The 20,324-nt window shown below is 38.9% G+C and overlaps 1 long non-coding RNA gene across 1 annotated transcript in view; it reads right to left on the reverse strand.

Annotated features, from left to right (window-relative positions):
- The window catches only part of LOC144009534 (uncharacterized), an 86,208-nt gene that overhangs the window by 10,888 nt on the left and 54,996 nt on the right, over positions 1 to 20,324 (reverse strand). Inside the window, exon 4 of the long non-coding RNA XR_013280955.1 lies at positions 14,385 to 14,552. This is a non-coding gene — a long non-coding RNA (uncharacterized LOC144009534). The remainder of the gene's footprint in view (positions 1 to 14,384; positions 14,553 to 20,324) is intronic.

A 20,324-nucleotide genomic window follows, 5' to 3' on the forward strand; every position in this document is an offset into this window, starting at 1 on the left:
AATGGATGCAGAGTCACGTACCACTAAAGTGTTTGTTTGGCGAGAACCTGTGCAATGACCCGCAAACTCGCATGTATGCTAATGATGCAGTCGAATTAATTGAAAAACAAATGGCCGCTTATGGATTCAGGAGGTGCGCTTGTGCGAAGGTATGATCAGGCAGAAAAATATTGACGCCGTCAATGTAAATATATATATAAAAAAATAATAATAATCTGCTTAACCCGTGCACACACACGTGCCGCGGTAATGGTCTGTAGAGAATTTAATATGAAATATGTGACCTGTAAAAAGTTTTACAATCAAATTATGAGCACGATGGAAATCCTTTACAAGGCAATTGTAAATATAGACTTAATCCAGCGTGACATTACAATCTAGATTGAGAGTTTCAGACCTTGATTATAAATTGGGTCCCTTCCCCTGGACTCAAATGAACAAAAATGTATCACAAATTACCATAACATCGACATATATTATAAGGATGATGATGAGGAGGAACACAGAGAGGCAACTGATAGCAACCAGGGCATGTGTCAGAGTCTTTACAAATTTGGCTCCTTTCCCGTGACCCCCAATTAGCCTTGTTAGCTTAGCAGGCTAACTGTAATAGTGCCACGGATAGGAAATAGACAGTGTTAGTAGAATTAACAAGAGAATTGATTTATTTTTGGATTTTATGTGTAATACAAGCACAGTATATTGCCTACCTTGGAGTAAGACAAAGTCTAATGATTTTTGCCAACAGTAATCTTTTTTTTTTTTTTTTTTTTTTTTTTTTTTTTTTTTTTTGGGGGGGGGGGGGGGGGTACGGGGGTTACACAGAACAGAAAAACAAAAAAGATCTGATGGCTAAATTGTCCATTGATGTAAATGTGAGTGCCTGTTTGTCTTTATGTGCACTGTGATTGGCAAAATAGAGATTTGAGTGTTTTTTGTTTTGAAGAAAAAAAGGACACTAAATTCATCAACAGTGGCTTTGGTTAAGTTGCGTGTGTGTGTGTTTTTGTGTGGTGCGGTTGTATTAGAGAAATAACATGTTTCCTTTCTGTCTGATTAATGCATCGGTGGCAGATGCTGAGGGGATTAGGTCTAGATTAGTATCCTTTCCACTGACTGTTTTCCTGCCACGCTGCCTTTCCAGTGGTCCCCTTTTAAGAAACAAACAGGATCAGCTTTCCCCTGTTGTTTTATTTTATTTGTCTTACACTCAACTTGTTTTCGACGAGCGATTATCTTTGTTACGTCTTAGCCACTAAGGCTGGATTTGTGTTGCAGGCGTCTAGTGACACAATTCAGATTTGTTTGCTCTCTAGTGGCACAATTGACAGATGCGTCGTGATGGTGTAATTCCAAACACGGATAAATAGCGACAATGCTAATATGCTAACTAGGGGTGTGAATTGCCTCGTGCCTGACGATTCGATCCGTATCACGATTCGATTTGATACCGATTAATCCCGATTTGAATTTACAAGTCGATTATTGCGATTTTTTCTACTCAAATTTAGAAAATACCATTCAGTAAACCTATACATGTACACTGTAAAATTTGTATGAAAATGTATTATTTATTGATCTGAGACTTCAGTCTTAGAACTGTGAGCCACTGTATTTAACTAACAGGTTGTAAAATTTTTCATGTTTGAACAGCATTGAAATAAAGTATGAAGGCTTAATGTTCCATTAATATAACATTCTTCCATGCTTAAGGTGTGAAAGTTAGACGTTTTTTTAAAAATATTTTTCCATCAAAAATGGATGTTAAAAAATCGATTCGGCTGCCTATTGAATCGATTCGAGAATTGCGTGCTGTAATATCGCGATATATTGCCGAATCGATTTTTTTTTAACACCCCTAATGCTAACAGTTGTTGTTACCCTAACATGGAGTTGAGAACGCGCTGAGGCAGATTGATTCGCATTTTTATTCTGCCCTGTGCTCAGGTATTATTTATTTATTTTTTGCTCGAGGCTAGCTTAAATACTAACAACATGCTAAAAAATGGTATGTAGAATAAATTATGATGAACATTATTTTTATTACTCCATCAAATAAATGACAATTGTGTGGCAAATTAACACGTTCACAACTCAGGTTGCTAACTTGCTAGCACATTAGCATTAGCATATTAGCATTAGAGATACTCTCTTCCACAATAGCAGCTACAAGACCAAATTGCACAATGAAAATGGTCATCAAGTTGCCTCAGTGCTTTGTTTTTTGTTTTGGTTTTTACTCAAACTGCTATCTGCATTTTGACTTATTTTCTTTCAAAATTGCACCTGAAGAAAAGGCATAATGAGCAAATTTGGCCATCTTACTACAGGATTAGGCGATGGCTAACAATTGTTAGCCTGTTAGCATTAGAGCGATACTCGTTCACAATAGTGCAGGACCACAGTTTTAAATCAGTATCGATTTGCATTTGTGATTTTCTGTGCTCAGAACGCTATTTTGCTATATGTTAGCATGAAAACTGCTAGCATTTTGATAACAGCCATTCAAAGTTGTACAATTGCAATACTCCCCTTTTGTTGAGGTCAAAGTTGAAAGAAAACTTTCAGAAATAGGGAACTGACTAAAGTTTATTTGCATGTAAGTGTATTTGCGACCTGTTTCATGTGTTCTATCCGTGTAAACAGTAATATCAGCTATCTGCAGACAGTCAAAAAGAGGCATTACATTGGAGTTATGCACTGAAACCTGCAGTGCAAATTCACATCAATCACAAAATTTAGTGTAAAAATATTCCTTAACACTACTACATGGAACGCTCCTTATGCTTGCTTTGGAACATGACTCATCCTTTTTCTCCGTCATTAACCTGACTCATCAGGCTCGCCGTCTGTATGACAGCAGCACAGGAAGTTGTATTATTATTTTTGTCCCCGAGCGTCGCTTCTCGGGCACAATTAGGCGCCTACTAAGCCACCGCCGAGAGATAAAGCTATCAGCGACTGCGCGGCTGTTGTCGAGGAACACCGAAGTCTCGGAAGGAGTGTCCCTGACCCTCTTAACCCAAGGAGCGCTTGTTTTCTCCCCCACCGAAACTGCACCCGGCAGCAGATGTGCGCTAGCTGGGCCTGTCAGATAATGACAAAGGATTATGTCGCCTGATTCCCACACCGGCAGCCCACTGTGTTTGCCTCTCCTCTTTAGCCACAATTTATGGGCTCTGCAGAGCCGAGATAGATCCACTATAAGCATAAGCCCTCAGAGGAATAAAGGGCAGCTCTTATCCAGGGGGCTGGGGGGGGGAATTAATCCCAATTCATGGTGATGATTTGGGATTAACACAAATGAAAAAAAATTTTTAGCGAGATGTGATGGAATTATTTCTTCTGACCTTAGGAGTTTGTGCTAATAATTTCATATGAAAATGCTTTTCTTTTTCCTCTCTCGCTGTTCTGCAGGCAGTGGTATGTACAAGTAATTAGAAGACATCCACTAATACATTGCTAAATTTTAGTGGCAAAATTTGTGTTAATTTTGAGTTGATTTATAATGCCACTATTTTTTTAACGTGTGATTAATGACTTGGAAAGCTGGTACTGGGGGAATTGCAGTCGTAACGCAACAGACATGTCCACGTCAAATTTAGCAGATTTATTAATAATGCATATATTTGTGGAGACTGGGGCCAAGTTGTATTTTACAATTTAAAAAAACGTGCAGAATTTTACAAGCGCATAAGTGCCCTGAGCCGTCACTAACGTCTTACAACTGCAATTATGCCATCTAGTGGCAGAAAAATGACCTCAACACAAATCAATATCACAATTGTTTTTTTTTTGTTTGTTTGTTTGTTTTTTCTCAGCACAGGACAGATTTTTAATTTTAACTCAATTTTATGAATTATTATGAAATTACTGTATCAATGATTAAAATATGCAGAAATATTTCTATTAGTTTATTTTTTTCCCCACTTTTATGTTGAGTATGAAAACTTTTGAAAATATTTAATTGTACATTTTAGTGTATGTTTAGAATAGATATAAATTTTGTGATTAATTATGAGTTAACTATTGAAGTCATGTGATTAATTACGATTAATAAATGTAATCGCCCACACCTCTACTAAATTCATATTTACATTATATATTAGTTTGAAAAAAAAAAACTGTTTATCTTAACTATGTAATTTTATTAAATCAAATTATGTTTTAATGAAATCATGACATTAAATGCAGTGTGGAAGAACGCTGTAGAAAATAAATAGCTTTAATTTCCAAAACACGACGACAACAAACAGCCACCAACTGTGTGTTGTGTAAACCACTTAAGTTGTTTGACTAAAGCAGTCAGCAACTATGCATGTGCAACAATGAGACAATAAGGGCAAAACTCCAGGCGATGGTCAGTCTGGCAACTGTTTCCACACAGTCTGGGCCCGAGTGGAAGAGGATTTGCCGAGCAGATAGGATTAGGCGGCGTCTCTTTACACAACAGTGATGTGGATAAGGACTTGGGCGGGGCTAATACGCCACAGCAGAGACCACGCAGATGAGCACCTGAGATCCAAAGTGATTCCCACCGGAAAATCCAGGCGAGTTGCTAATTATGCGGGTCTTATGACGGTGCCGCTTTATTTGATCAGTTCAGCGGCGTATCAGAATCTTAAGTGTCTAAAAGACACTTACGAGCACCAATATAGTGGAAAACATTGGATCGATTTCCAAAGTTGGCATCACTAATGCTGGTAAAGTGTGAGCAGAATACATTTCTGTGAATCTGCAGGCTCCATGTGTCCCAGTGTGGCATCCATACTGGGGGCAGGTTGCATCAGTGAAGGTTTCCCAACGCCCCTGCGAGGGTTCAAAGAGCTCTAATCACATTAAGGCAAGCCACTTGCCGCTGAGTCCAATCTAACCGCAAAAGCTCCCTGAGCTCAGATCAGGCTGCTCCCGTCGTTTAGACAAGACGGCGGCGTGGGCTGTTTACATTTTCAACATTTCCTTTTGCTGTCGCCCCCCGTGGAGAGTATTGATCTCTGCGCAATCGGGCCCGTGCGACAACAGAGTGCGCCGCACATTGAAGCAAAGAAGTCAAACTGATGGATTAGGAACTCATGGTGGAGAACGCATTTGGGCATGTAGCTCAATAGCAAGCCCAAGACACGATCAAGTTTTATAAAAGATCCAACAAAGACTCAATGAAACCAAAAACACTAAAAAAAAAAAAAAAAAAAACAGGACATAAGTAATAAAAGGCACAAGTGGAAGAATGAATCAAGAACTCAAAAATGCAACAAAAGTAATGAGAAACAGGTAGAATAGCAAGTGATGACTAAATTGCAAACTAAATGAAAGAAGGGGCTCAACAATATGAGAAAAGTAATAAGACAAGGCACAGGTTAAAAATGGATCAAGTCATGCAAAAAACCTGGGTGACCAGATTTTCAAAATTAAAAACTGAGGCACTACAATTCCGCTGAAAATTAAAAAAACAAACAAAACGAAAACAAAAAAAATTCTCACCAGGAGCTATTTCTAACAAATGAAATCACTAGTCAATGTGGTTTTGTTATTACTTTAGCTAATGCTAAATGCTATCTTGGTTGACAGTTCAACAGCACTGAAGCTAAGCTGGCTCTGCTGTTTACCTGGCGGTGGTCCCGCATTGCAACATTGGAAATATGTCACCAAAAAATCTCAGCTTGCGTTGGGGCTGACCGGCGACCGCAACATTATGCTTAGTAGGACCACGTTTTGCATCACTCTTTAGACTCGGAGGCAGGAAGTAGTTCTAATTCCGGTATGACGAAAACACACCTGATAGCGATGTAACGGTTAAATTCCTCTTCAACTGCTTTATTATTTTATAATTGGATTGCGGAGGGGACTAAAAAAAAAAAAAAAAAACTAATAAAAACATGGGACGCCAGGATGGGTCTCCATCATGGTGCGACAAAACAATGGTGCTGACTCTGGACACAAAATTCAAAACCGGGACTCTCCCTGGACGTCTCAAACTAAGGTACTAAATTTGATACTACCAGACATATGTGGTAGAAAAACAGGCATCAAACGACAAGTAATTAACAAGTAATTAACTCATTAACTCAAACCCAAAAACGTATAAATACGTTTTTTAATACTTTATCCTGCACTCCCCAAAACGTTATACGTTGTTTTTTTTTTGTTTTTTTTTTTTTTTATGCTAGAGCATACAGAAGGCTTTGATACAGCTTCTGACAAGAAAAGGGCGCTTAAAGCAATGGTCGTTATTACAAAAAAAAAACAGCCAGTAGGTGGCAGTAGAGTATAAGAGATCAGCCAGGGCCATGTTGCAACAAGCTCTTTTTGCCAGTGTTTTCAACAGGTTTGTGAATAATGATGAGGTATATTCTAATGCTAATTGCTGCAAAACGGAAACAGATACAAATATACTTTATTTTCCTTATGAAAGAAGAGACTCTAATCTTTCTTTTGGTAGGCTCCATGTTTTTATAGCAGTAGAACACGTTATTCTGTGGGCCTTCCAAAAACTGTCAAAATCCAGTAAAAGACGGGAGCGAACGGGATTGCTTCAGTAAAAATGGTTGCGAGTGAATGAGTTAACCAGATCAATAAATAAATAAATAAATAAATAAATAAATAATAAAAAGGTTGAAGAAAGCAAAGGCGCGAACAAGAAAGAAAAGAATCAGGCAAAATTAAAACCAAATTTGCCATAAGTAATGAAAGACGACAGGTGAGTGAGCCAAGTCCCCGATTGGTCGACAGCCCTCTAACATGGATGCCATCCCGCGTGAATCCCAGCTCAGGGAATGAAAATAAGCATTTGACGACGTCGCTACCGTGTGAATGCTTTGAATGGTCTGTAATTATCGCAAGCCACTCCGTCGGCTGCCCCGGAATACGCTCAATAAGGTTCCATTTCTGCGCCGCTTAATTCCCAGATTTCACGCGGCCGAATTGCTCGCCGGTCGCCGGGTTTGCTGATGCGCAGCGTTTCCTTTGAATCGGCCTGCGAGGAAGGATTGACGAGCTGGTCGGATGCCACTGGGCTGAGATTACTTCTGCCAAATCTCTCTCTGGTGTTTAAGATTAGGGGGAAGAGTCAAGAGAGATCTATTCAGCGCACTTTTACAGGCAATATTTGATTTTTTTTTATTTAATGGCTTGTATACAAATCGTTGGAGTGCCCACCTTCCAAGTGTGAAATTATTGAATCCAGTAAATCTTTTGTTATAGAGCGATATCTCAAAATGTGGATGTGAGCGAGCCGTTCTGCACGATTACGTCACACTGAGGTCAATTAACATATCATAAAAATTCCACCCCACCCAATTATTTTTTTGTCATGAGTTTGTCATGGTAGAAACTAGAGACAGACAAATATATTGTTGTTGTTTTTTTTTTCCCAAGGCCGATATCGATGCCGATTATTAGTAGTCAAGGAGGCCCGTGCGTCAACGCAAACAATCGTTGCGCAACGTCGTGCGATGATTTATGCGTGAGAGGTGCAATTGTTGTCGAGGAAGCGCATTTTTATTTTTTATTTTTTTTTATCTGACCAGCTGCCAGAATTGCAGGCAGGAAATTAAGTGCGCGCCAAAGGGGTGTGTGCGTGAGTGCGCTCGGCGGTGCAAGTTGGATTGCGGATCCCGTCCCCCGCTCGCTCGGCGCCATCAGGCCCACGCACAGGAAGCTTTTCCTGCTAAATACGGCCCACCACCACCACCACCAGACCCTCCCCACTCCGCTTCCCCCCCGTCTCCAGGTCGGCGAGCTGAACAGACAGTGAAAGTGGCTTAATGTTAACGAAGACCCCCCTGCCCCCACCCAAAAAAAAAAAAACAGAACCACTCCCACACAGCTGCTGCCCCCTCATCATTTTTTTTTTGTTCATCAGTAAATGCGCGTGACCGCACCGCGACCCGGCTTCTCACCGGAGACCGCGCTGACCCGACACTGTTAAAACACGACACATCGTCTGCAGGGTCGGAAACGACAATCTTTTACGAGCGCCCTCTCTTCTTTCATGTCTCGCCATCGTGCTGAAAGGAGACATATTGTGTAAAATTGTTCCCAGGTGTCTTTCATAACATACCTGTGACATACTTTAGTCAAAAATCCCACATGGACCACGAACAAATACTAACCTAACCCAACAACAAAGAGTTTGAAGGAAACAAAACTAATGCTACTAATACTACTAACAATAATAATGTAATTTTCCCCCCAGTGAAAAGGCTTAACATAAAAAAGGACAGCACAAAACTATTGAACAGTAAACCAACTTAACTCATTTGCTCCCAAAAACGTAAAAATATGTTCCATTTTAAATATTGCCCTGGTCCCCAAAACGTATTTATATGTTTTTTTAATTTATTATTTTCTTTTTTTTTAATGCTAGAGCACACAGTTTTGATGCAGCTTCTGATCTGAGGTCGCTTAAAGCAATGGTAGTTATTACAAAAAACGGCCAACAGGTGGCAGCAGAGTATACGAGATCAACCAGGGCCATGTTGCAACAAGCTCTTTTTCCCAGTGTTATCAACAGGTTTGTGAATAATGATGAAACATAGCTACATTCTAATGCTAATTGCTGCAAAAACGAAACAGATACAAAACTACTTTTTTTCCATGATGAAAGAAGAGACTCTAATTTTTCTTTTGGTAGGAAAAAATGAATTGGCTCCAAACGATTACTCGACTATTAAAATCTTTGTCGATTAATCGGTTAATTTTAACAGCTCTAATTCAATGTAATGTGATTTGTTCCGCGGCGCAAAAAAAGTTTGGCAACTGCTGCATTTTGCAATCCGAATAAACACAGCCTTTAATTAAAACTACAAAAAAGCCCTGTTAGCGTGCTGTAAAACAAGCAGGGTGCCTTTTTTTTTTCTTTTTGGACTCTAGCATCAAGTCACCTTCCACCCAGCTAAAGTCCTCTTCACTCAGGGACAATATAAGAGCCTGAGGATGCTCCTAATTACAGGGCGCGTCGAGCATCCCCCATGGGGGGGGGTACACGAGGACACTGGAACATCAGGCCGGAGCCGACATTGTTGTTGCCAAGGCTGGCGAGAAGAGTGCGGGGAGGAAGTCCGAAATCAATCGCGCTCACCCACGGCTCACGACGCTGTCGTCAACAGGAGGCGGACGTGTCGCAATCAATTAGTAAAACCGCCGGGGAATTACATCTAATGGATTTTGATGACCGCCTTTGTCTGCTTTTGCTTGAGTTGTCATCATTTAACACACTGGTGATTGGATACAGGAGACATTTTCCACCACAGTTGCTCAGAATGTGTTTAAGGTGGAAAAAAAAAAAGGAAGTTTCTGTTTATTTTAGGTAAACAGAAACTTGCTTCTTAATCACAATTATTTAATTGATGAAACTAACAATTTATGTAAATATAAAAAAATGAAAAATAAACAGCCGACCGAACATTGCATTTTTAATAAATATTTGATTAATTAATTTTAATTATAGATAATACATCTAACAAGTAATTAGTTCATTATCACAACAAATATTTTACATAAAAATCAGGAAAATAAACAATATAAATTACTGATTTTATGTAAAGTAGTTTATTGAAATGATTATAATTCAAATAAATTTAGTTAACTACAATTAAATAAATTATACATGAAACAGCTTGACTGATTACTTACTATTAACATGAACAACGTCTAAGACAAAAATATTTACAAAAAATTAAATAGATATTTTTTAACAATAGTTATCAATAGTGAATTATATTTTATTATTGATAAAAATACTAAAATAAACTAAAATATCTTCTTAAATATAAAGATTAAATACAACAAATCAACAATAAATAAAAAATAAAACGCTTGAATTTTAATATAATGTTTACATAAAAATATAATGTAACAATTTCACATTTTTATTTTATTGAATATTTAATTTAATAATTAGTTAATTATAATTTAAGCAACTATTTAAAAACATTTTAAAACAATTATTGCATTCATAATTATTTTAAGTTAAATACATTAGCTGTATTAATATGACAGATTAAAGTCTAACCCTGGTTTGGACACTGGAACAAATAAAGCCCACTAGTATTGATCTCAGTGGGAAATTTTGTCACGGAATGGACTGCGCTCGCACTAAACCCACTTAACCACCATTTACAGTTTTAATGCGCAGATAAATTCAAATAAGAGTCTTATGCAAACGTATTGCTTGCGTGTGCTTTTTTGTGTGTGCAGATTTATGCTAAGCACCCCTGTTTGGGGGAAGAAAAAAAAAAAAATGTCCCCACAATCAGTGGCATTTTCCGTTTGCAGCCACTCCATTAGGCGCCCTGTTGCCGGCCATCAACACTATCTGCCGGCGCATTTGATATGATCTCAGATGCAATCAATGGGGAGCTGTCGCCACTGTTCCACATGCAAATGCCGCAAGCAGCCACGGAGACAAACACTGTTTAAGCCTCGACAAATGAACAAATGGGTCAAACGTAAACATGCATCTGTTGAAGTACAGAAACATTTTGTAGCACCAACATCGCTTAACTGATTTAAAGAATATGCAGAATACATTTGTCTGCTCATGCATTGTATTTTTGTTCATACTGACTGTTTCTGTAGGGCTGAACCATTTTGAAAACTGCAATTTATCAACGTTGCAATTAAATATATGTCATTATTATTTCATGGTCCTCTTTCTATGCATTTTGTAACAAACACAAGCAATAACTGAATCTGTGTTAGAATAAGCAATATAGATTTATTATCCATAAATGCTAATGATAACGTGTCTCTGTTAGCCAGCTCATGCTTGGACGCCGGACCTGAGTGATGAACTTGCTTCGCGCTAGCAAGAATAAGGCTAATGGCAACGTAGATGGATTTAAAATCCAACCAAAGAGAAAAAACATATTTGTTCTGTCACTGGATCCTCGAGGTTATTAAAGTAAGTTATTTTAAATTAAAAAGATAAATATATACATATAATAGGCTACGTCTATGCACTTGTGTCGGCTACGCTCCGAATGAGATAAGTGAATACTTTGTAAACAAATGATCAAGCTAATGCGCTATGTGCAGTAAGTGAGGCCCATTCACCATTTTGATCAAATTGGATTTTTCATTTCACAATTTCACAGTTGCGATGATGATGATGATGATGATGATAGCGGTAGTGGCATTATTAGGTGGATTAAGTCCCCACTGGCCCAGGTACCAAACAATCATTTAGGAGACCTCGCCACATCAAACTTGGGGCTAATTTGTTCCTGCCGAATTTAATTACAACACGCCAATTTGCAATTGAACCTTTGCACTTGTACTTGTCAAAAATGGTAATTAGCACCCCCACCGCCCCCTGCTAGCATCTTTAATTATAAATATTTACTTAATGACGCTTAATTAGAGGACAACAGGGTCGGGACGTGGAGAGCGTGTGGTAGGAGCGAAACGAGCGGCTTCGATAAAGGCCAAGTGCGAGGACGCTCCACCGTGCCGTATCGATTCGTGCACAAAAGCTCCGCCGATGCTCTCTGCATATGTAGGTCAATGAGGCGGCGCACTCGCTCAAGATATTTAGGTCACACCCCAATTACGGCGAGGCAGAGACAAGCTCTGTGGGGGCAAATAAATATATTTTTAGGAAATTTCTTTGAAAAGGGACATTGTTGTCCAATCTGCCACGGAGGCATAAACACGGCTATCGTTTATGCTTTCTATTCATTTGGAAAGTCAACAAAGGAAAAAGTGACTCAGTATTTGTTTTGTTTTTTTCCATTATATGGATTATTTGGTTCAGATTGCAAATACGAAAATGTAAAATGTGCTTTATTTCATTTTGTTTTGTCATGTTTACATGACATGGAAGTTTGACAAGTAAAAATGCAACAGCTGCATGGTGGATAATGGATATACATAAAATAAATAAATAAATAAATAAAAAGTCAAGGTGGAGGGAATTATGAACAGTTTAGCAAAAAAAACTCAGGCTTCAATTATATATAAAAAAAAAAAAAAATGGCAGGAAAAGCCTACTAGAACAGCGTAAATGAATTTCAGGTTAATCAGAGGCTCTTTAAATGCTGGCAGGTGTGTGCTGACTCCCATTTAACATGAGTTTGAATGCGAACAGAGCCAGATTTAAGAGGGTGTGCACACTTTTGCAACCACATTTTAAAAGTACATTTTTGCTTTCTTTCTCGAAAACGTTTTTTTCAAATGTAATTTTAGAGTGTAGAGGTCACTTTAATGATGGAAAAAGTCGATCTTGGTCCAAATTTACCAGAATATATTTTTTTTTAACAGGGGTGTGTAGACTTTTTATAACAACATTACGTGTTGTAATGTATGACTGATCGAGGTCCTGGTCTGTGATGACTGCCAACAAATAAAATAGTAAGATTAAATTTGTATTTTTGATCTGAGCCTACAATTGAATATTAAAAAAAAAAAAAAAAAAAAAAATCATGCTTTTGATGTGCAATTTCCAAGTGAAGGAAAGATGCACGCTGCAAGCAACAAGAAAGATGACAGCTCGGGTGATTGGCTTTGAAAGCGGACCTGTCTGGCCTCTATGCTAATGCTCACGATGCGAGACTCTCCTCTTTTATGGCACTCACTCCACTCAGCGTTTTTTTTTTTTTTTTTTTATGCACATGACATCACCATTCACCGCAGCCGGCATGACATCAACGGGTCAAGCAAAAGCCGTCAATTCCAAAGCGAGGCTGCTTTTTGTTTCTTCTCGGCATGCCGAAACTCGCCGCGCGCGAGAACGCCGCCAACCTGATTTTCCCTCTCCTGCGAGATTGCCAACGTAAAAAGTCAATAGCGTCACACACGAGCTCGGCATGCGGTCCGCATCAGATTGAGGCCCCGCGAGCGACGCGCAGCGAGGGGTGGGGGTGCACTCGCTGGGGAAAAAAAAAAAAAAAGCCTTTGAACCATTAACACGCTACTGTAAAGAAGACTTACTTTCTTTGTGTGTGTGTGTGTGTGTGAAAAGTGGAAATGTTGCAAGGAGGTAGAAGTGTTTCTTATTCACGTGAGGTTTGAGTGACAGATCTGGTGCATGGTGGAAAAAAAAAAGTGGTCGTTGCTAGCTGAGTATTTTAAATTAGTTAAAGCAGGGAACACATACCAAAATTGAAACACGTATCTTGTATTCTGCTATTATGTCAAAAAGGTAAGCAGAGCTGCATTGAGTTCTGTTGGATTTACAGATTAGCATAAACAAATATACAGTACTTAGAGTGACTATTCTGTCAAGTTGACAACATGGCTGAATATTCATATTTGGTCATGCACAAAGTGTAATGTATGAAGTTCTGCTTTCATGAGTGAAATGTTGCGACTGATATCTTTTTTTTCTGAGCTGCCTGCTAATAGCCAAACTCAGTGATGAGCAACGAGTGGCCCTTGATTCATTTTTACCAACAAAAAATTAATAAAATAAAATAAAATAAATTCTGGGGGGTGGAATAAGAAAAATACAAAATAAAAAAAACTTTTAAAAATAATTTACTTAGCCCTAAATGAATAATTAAATACATAAATAAATAAATAAATAAATAAATAAATACATTCAATGTACCAGTATTCTTTTCATGAAATAGTGTGTGCATAGGGAGAGAAAAAATAAACAAATAAATAAATAAATACATAAATAAATAAATACTTTTTTCCAAATAAATAAAATCACTGAATGTGAATTTGTAGGTGCCGAACTGCAAATATGCCTCGACTTTAGTTTTAAGTTGTAATATCACCATTCACCACTAGATGGCAGATGTGTTCTAGTTGCACTTAAATTGGGTCTTATACCACCCTATAATACAGCATGGCTAAGCCTAATAATTATTTGCATATTTGGCATGATATGCAGGAAAACCATAGTAATTCAAATAATTAAAATTTTGAGTGAGTTGAGTTTTGTGGGTAAAAAATGGGCAAAATGAGTTCATGCATAATGTAGCCTGACAAATGAAATAAGCAGCTGCTCATTTGCATGAGACAGTATCATCCTCTAAAACAGTCTGATTTCAGCAAGACGAGAAATCAAATTCTTGTCGAGACATGACGTCAGGGAACTGTTTTATAATTGTGAAACTGCATAATATGTCTCACTTAAAATGTGCCGGATGGAATTCAGCCACGATTGGTTTTATTACTTTTCCTACTGTGACATATCAAAATGTCATCCATGAAGAATAACATAATTTGAAGAAAAATGAAGCATATTAAATCTGAAATGTTGAAAAAGAGCAAAAAAATTGTTTTTGCTAAACAGTCAATAAAATTAAGCTTAATAAATGGGGTGCCTTTTTGGGAGTTTTTTTTTTTTTTTTTTTTTTTTTTTTTTTTAAACCATCACGATCAGTCACAGTGATTTTTTTTTATACTATGAAAAGCTAGCAGCAGCAATTCACCTTAAGCTTGTTATTCCGAGTCTTCTTCCCTCGGGCAAATACAGTCGCACCGCTTGGCGTTCCCACTCGTTATCCTCTCAATCTTCTTCAAGTTATTGCTGGCATCGGTTCGGCTGTTAGAGCTGCGCTATCAAAGCAACGTGGCGGACAAGCGGGAACGCAATGTTCCTGAAAGAAAAAAAAAAAAAAAAAAAAGCATGAAAGAAAACAGAATCAAGACAAAAAAAGAAGTAGAATACATCATCGGATTCCAATGGCAGCTGCGGGTCAAATGTGGAAATCTGGGATGAATCATGTGATGACGTCCCGCTCGCTTGCCTGCGCATGAAACGACGCTACATTACATCGCAAGCATGCCATCGCGTCTGCTCGAGGAGGTGATTTTCGCAAACGGAATGCATGATGTCACCCCGCGAAAAACAAGCTTTTGAAATTAGCGACATGGGAAAGAGAGGTGAAGATTTCTGCTGACGACGGGGAAAGTTCAAAGGAAAGCAAAGCAAGGGGTGTAAATGTTGTTTTCCTGCTACTAGCTAACGCGGCAGTTGGCTAGCATGAGGAAACATTACACATGTTTATAAACTTTGGATGTCACGCTACTGCTATACATTAGGAAACAATTTATATGGGCTATTTGAATTAATAAGCAGCCTCATGTTTCCTAGGTTTGGTGTTCGAATCTCAGCTCCTAAAAAAAGCACAACTCCATTACGATTACATGCTACTGTATCAAAAACAGCATTTTCTAAAGATGTACACTACTAGGGCATGAGTTAAAAAAAAACAGCTATATATATGATGAATACCAACGCTTCTCAATAATGCTTACGGTGATGCTAAGCTAATGTCGCTAAGGCTACACATCCCTTATGATGGGCAGGAGCCCTGCTAACATGGCCGCCAATTCACCCATGTTTCAGCCTGCTCTACTTATACTCGAATAAATCTGTTAATCTGTGACGACGAGAGCAGCGAAATCCGAAAATGTATGGCACCACAGCGCCATTTACTGTTACGGAGGAGAAATGCTGCCAATTCTGTAATTATCAGGCATAAACTGCTACTTTAGAAGGACAGTTTTGAGTGGACAACACTATTTTCGCTAAATGAAGGTTCCACTGTATACTCGAAATTAAAATAATTACAAACTCATCTCACATGTAATTTCATTTCACTGATTAATATCCACTTTGCGCAAGTCAAGGAGAGTGCTGATAACAACAACGGCTAAACTTAGCTCCTCCGCGACATACAAAATGCCGACATCAGTTCGTTGACATCATTTGACTACTTTCCTATTATCCAGGCCTTTGCTGGATATTTGTATCGATAACTTCGGGCGTTACAGAAAGAGCTTTTTAAAAAAAGGCAACAGGTTCTAGTAGGGGAAAGCAAGTTCTTCACTAGCAAACCACAAATATGTTCACTGCACTCGTCAATGGAATTTCGTTTAATGAAAACCACATGTATGATAATTACAGCCACGTCAAGTATTCTCTGAGAAAAAAAAAATATGTATATATGTACCTTAGTTTTATCTACCTGGCTCCAGTCCTACTGGCAATGGAACAAAACAGGAAGTAGAAACACACCAAATAAAAACAGTAACAACCTATTCTATTTTTTATTGCGTTAACCCAATAAAAAATAATTTGATAAGCTTGCAAGTTATTATTTTAGAGTTAGAATGTGCAATAGGCTATCATTAATCTATGCTAACGTAGTAGTTGAATTATAATCACCGTCAGTAAATGAAATGTGAAAAAAAACATCTGTCCTATAATTATAAAACAAACGACGACGAATGGAAAAAGTACGACAGTAACTTGAGTGTGTGCAAACATTCTTCTCACGCCGTTACGCAAGCTAGTACATTAGCGCACCATTTTCACGTAGTGGCCTGCAGCCATCAACGTATGCGACACCAACACAATTCTTCTTGCAACAACAACACGGGACATTTATTTAAATGACTTTTCGTTGTCACACATGGCGTTATTTGGCCTTACAACAACTCCGCTAATTCCCTAGTAATGACTTTAAAGCTCTGCTGACAGCGCCGTTGCCGGCTAATCGTGCCCCGAGGGGCTGAGCGCTTCAAGTCGTCACCACCCTTAATAATACGGCCGGTTTCTTTTTACCTTCCAGTGACGAGCTTGTACCTGGAGGGCGTAACACATGCCGCACTTCAAGCCGTGCAGGATGCCTCGCTGAGTCACTGGAGTTTATTAAAGTGCGCGTCGCCTCCGAGGCTTCCGCGCAGCTACCATTTCTGGCAGCCAGATGCTTTTACCTCGGCCAAAGTGTTCTTTCGTCGCTACGCTCCGAGTCCGCTTGAGAACACACCGACAAGTATGTTGGCGTTACACCCTTTTATTTGGTTTGTGTCATCTGTCATTATACTTGGGGCTGTCTCCAAAGTAGGCCGTGAACTCATGAACCAAATATGACCTTTCAGGCAAATCCTCGCCATTTGTACAATGAGCTACTGTTCATGGAGGGATACAGACACACAGTAGGTGAAAAATCATAATCCAGAGAGAGTGAAAAAAACCCCCATTAATAAGTATTGTTTTCCACAGATATTAATTGAGCGCTCAAGTTGAAATATGATGTTTGCAGTGCAAATGTCAACATGTGCAAATGTGACGCTTAAGGATGTGTTGACGGAGGAGCAAACGCCGACTCCCAGGTGATGACAGCGGCTGGTGATTATTGAAATGTCAGCGTGCTAATTTGGCAGCCTGCGCAACGGCTGTACAGTGCAGCAAAAGGTGGACCCTCATACGTGCAAGTCACAAGTAAGAAAGACTCCAGCAAGTTTTAAAGCAAGCGGCAAAAATCAAGCAGAGTCGCATCCCGGCTAAATTTCAAGAAAGTCTAGAAAAGGTATTATTTTGGATAAGTCGTACAATTGTCAATATTTTGATTGAATATAAACCCAGTCAAGGTCAGACTCAGGTCATTTAGTGGTGCCCAGAGTTAAAAGCAAACATGGTGAAGCAGCATTTAGCTGTTATGCTGCACACAAACGGAAAATGCTTTTGAATCCAGCTTTAAAACTTTTTTTTTTTCCCCCATGCACTCGATTCAGGGTTTTTATAATCATTGTAATCAATTTCATAGTTGTAATTTTAGAACCCTACTTTTATTTACTTTACTTTGAAATGTCTTAAAGTATGCTGTTAATGTGTTTAATGAAGGTGAACCTCACTGTCTAGTGGTATCACTAATGAATGCCCAAATTTAAAGAGTTGTTTTTGTTTTGATAGAAAAAAAAAAAAAAACCTTCACGCTGGTCTCTTTCGCCACACACTTCCATTGATGGTCCATTCTATGCACACACAGGCATACATCAAAGAGTGGCGATCCCCCCCACCATCTATACATTAGGACAAAACCAGCTCCTCCACAAGTATGAATGCATTAGCAGCTTAGTTATTTTTAATTAACTCTATAGCGTTGGCCACCTTTCACCTGCTTCTCAATACGCGACTCAATCAAACCGAGTTGCGATCCACCGAGCAGAAACTGGACCACATTTCAGCGCGCTTGCTCAGAATGCCAAAGCGCACATGCTTTTTTTTTTTTTTTCTCTCTCCATAATTTAAAACAGTCCCCATGTGTCTTAATAACATGTCTGGCATGCTTTCGTCAAAATGCCTTAAGGATCGAGAATTATAGCAGTCCTTGCGCACCATTTCTTAGCAATTACATTTTATGGGTTTAGACCTATTTCATGCAAATGAGCATATGGGCCAATGGTGAGTACAGGTGTCAATCGTCAATCATTTTCACTTGTGGGGGCAGCACTTCAGGAGAGACCCAACTATTTTTATATAAGCCATGAAAAATGATCAATTTGTCATAATATGTCCACTTCAAAGTACAAACATCCTGTGAACTAGACAGGCTCAAGCAATGGATCCAAGTGATTATTTACCGTGTTTCCTGTGTGCGAGCCATCTATATCCTGTGTCCGACAAGACAGCTGATGAACAGTGAAAGACCACAGGGAAAGACAGCCCGAAATAGAATCGAGACAGTTGCCGGCCAAAGGTCGACGAACCGCGCGGCTTCAATTACATAATCAAACTTTGCTTTTGAACTAAACATTAGTCAGGGTGAGTTTGGGGAGTTTTTTTGTGTGGTATCTTCAATTGCGTACATAATCAATGTGGTCTTGTTTTATCTGATTGTCTGTGGAAAAGAACTGTGTGGGATTATGGGAAGAACAAAAAAAACGGGGTTTCTCACAGAAATGGGCAAAGTCACAAGTTATGCAAAAGCGCATTTGTGGTTACTCCCTGGAAGTTGCATTTCAGATGGGGGATTTTGGAAATAATCAAAGTGGAACACTTTCCAAAAAGTTGTTTGGCTTCTTTATGAAAAACACTTGAATAAAGTTGTTGGGTTGCTGTACAGCGTAAAAATTACGTGACTGAAATAGCAAAATCAGCAGGCAGAGGTTCCAGCTTATCTGTGACCCCAATCAGGACAAACACGAGGGATGTTCAATACTACTTTTTTTTTTTTTTTTTCAGACCGATACCAGTAAGAGTACTCAAATCTTGGGTATGCAGCGATACAAATTATCGATACAAATGTGACAAAATTTCACCCCCCAAAAAACAATGACAGGTAATTTTAAGGAAAGACCTAAATATCTCAATATATCATTTTTGGTTGAAATTGCATGAAATTAATGGCAAATTTGTATCTTTCTAATTTATAATTTCCTGATCATAAAGTGGGCAATATTGGTATTGCTCACCATCATAACTATCCCTAACGAGCACAATAGAAAATGGATGGACAGGAAATTAAATTCTTGGTCAAAGACTAACCTCAAAATTTTCACAGTTGTTTTGTCGCTCTTAGTTACTAGGGATGTAACGATAAGGGCAATATCGTGATATTAAAACTTCCACAATATCGTCGTCGTCATGCAATTTAATTTTCATTTGGGATGTTTTGGCCTTCTATGTTTAAAATCTATGCTAATTGTCAGATGAAGGGGAACCTAATTTGCTTGTGAAGCGATCAATGTGTGAATGCATTAGCAAGTAAGTACCTCAATATTGTTATTAGAGATTGTAGGTGGTTTATATGCATTGCTGTTATGCTGTTGTGTTTTTTTTGTTTGTTTTTTTACAATATTGTGATCTTATTTAAATATCGCCCTCGCAACTCTCCACCGCGACTATAAATAGTATAATTTATCTATAAAATTGTTGTAAATCCACCTCCGTAGAAGAGCTAATAATCCTTGCACATTCTCTGACAATGAGAGCGCCACTGCCACCTACTGTAGTGGATGTGCAATTACATTTTATTAAAGCATGGCAAAAAAGAAAAATGTTTGTCGTAACATCTGTGGCACTTCCTTTGCTTTGTTCTTACTTTGGAAAGGAGCTCCTGTTTTGGGAGGACCCCGGTCTTTCCCATGCGCCGACTATCTGACGGCCCTTGCGACATTCCTCTCAGAGGTTACCACAGGGTCTGTTCTTTCCCATTGATGTTTGGGAGATTTGAAGAATTTTTATTGTGCTTCGTTGCTCTTCCTGTACTTTGGTCCGCGGGGAGTCATGGAAAAGAATGCGAAAAGCCACGAAACGGGTCACTCCTTCTAAATGAATTCCGTGCAGATCATCTGAGGGGCTGGTAAAGATCACAAGGAAAACAAAAGCAGACTTCAACAGGAACAAACGAGTTAAGAGAGTAAGAAGCAGATTGTCGAAACTACGTATGCATTTAATGTGAGATGTGAGCGAGTTTTATTTCCCTCCGCCGGCCGACACCATCCTCCCTTTGTCTTCTGGCGCGAGGGGAGGAGGAGCCCCACTTGGCACCGGGGAAGGTATGATTTTCCAAGCAGCCTGTCGACTTCGCTCCTTAATGCTCTCTTCGCCTGCCCCACTGACTGAATTTTTAATAAAT

Source organism: Festucalex cinctus, chromosome 20 (assembly GCF_051991245.1).
Source record: "Festucalex cinctus isolate MCC-2025b chromosome 20, RoL_Fcin_1.0, whole genome shotgun sequence".
In the NCBI taxonomy this organism is placed as follows: domain Eukaryota; kingdom Metazoa; phylum Chordata; class Actinopteri; order Syngnathiformes; family Syngnathidae; genus Festucalex; species Festucalex cinctus.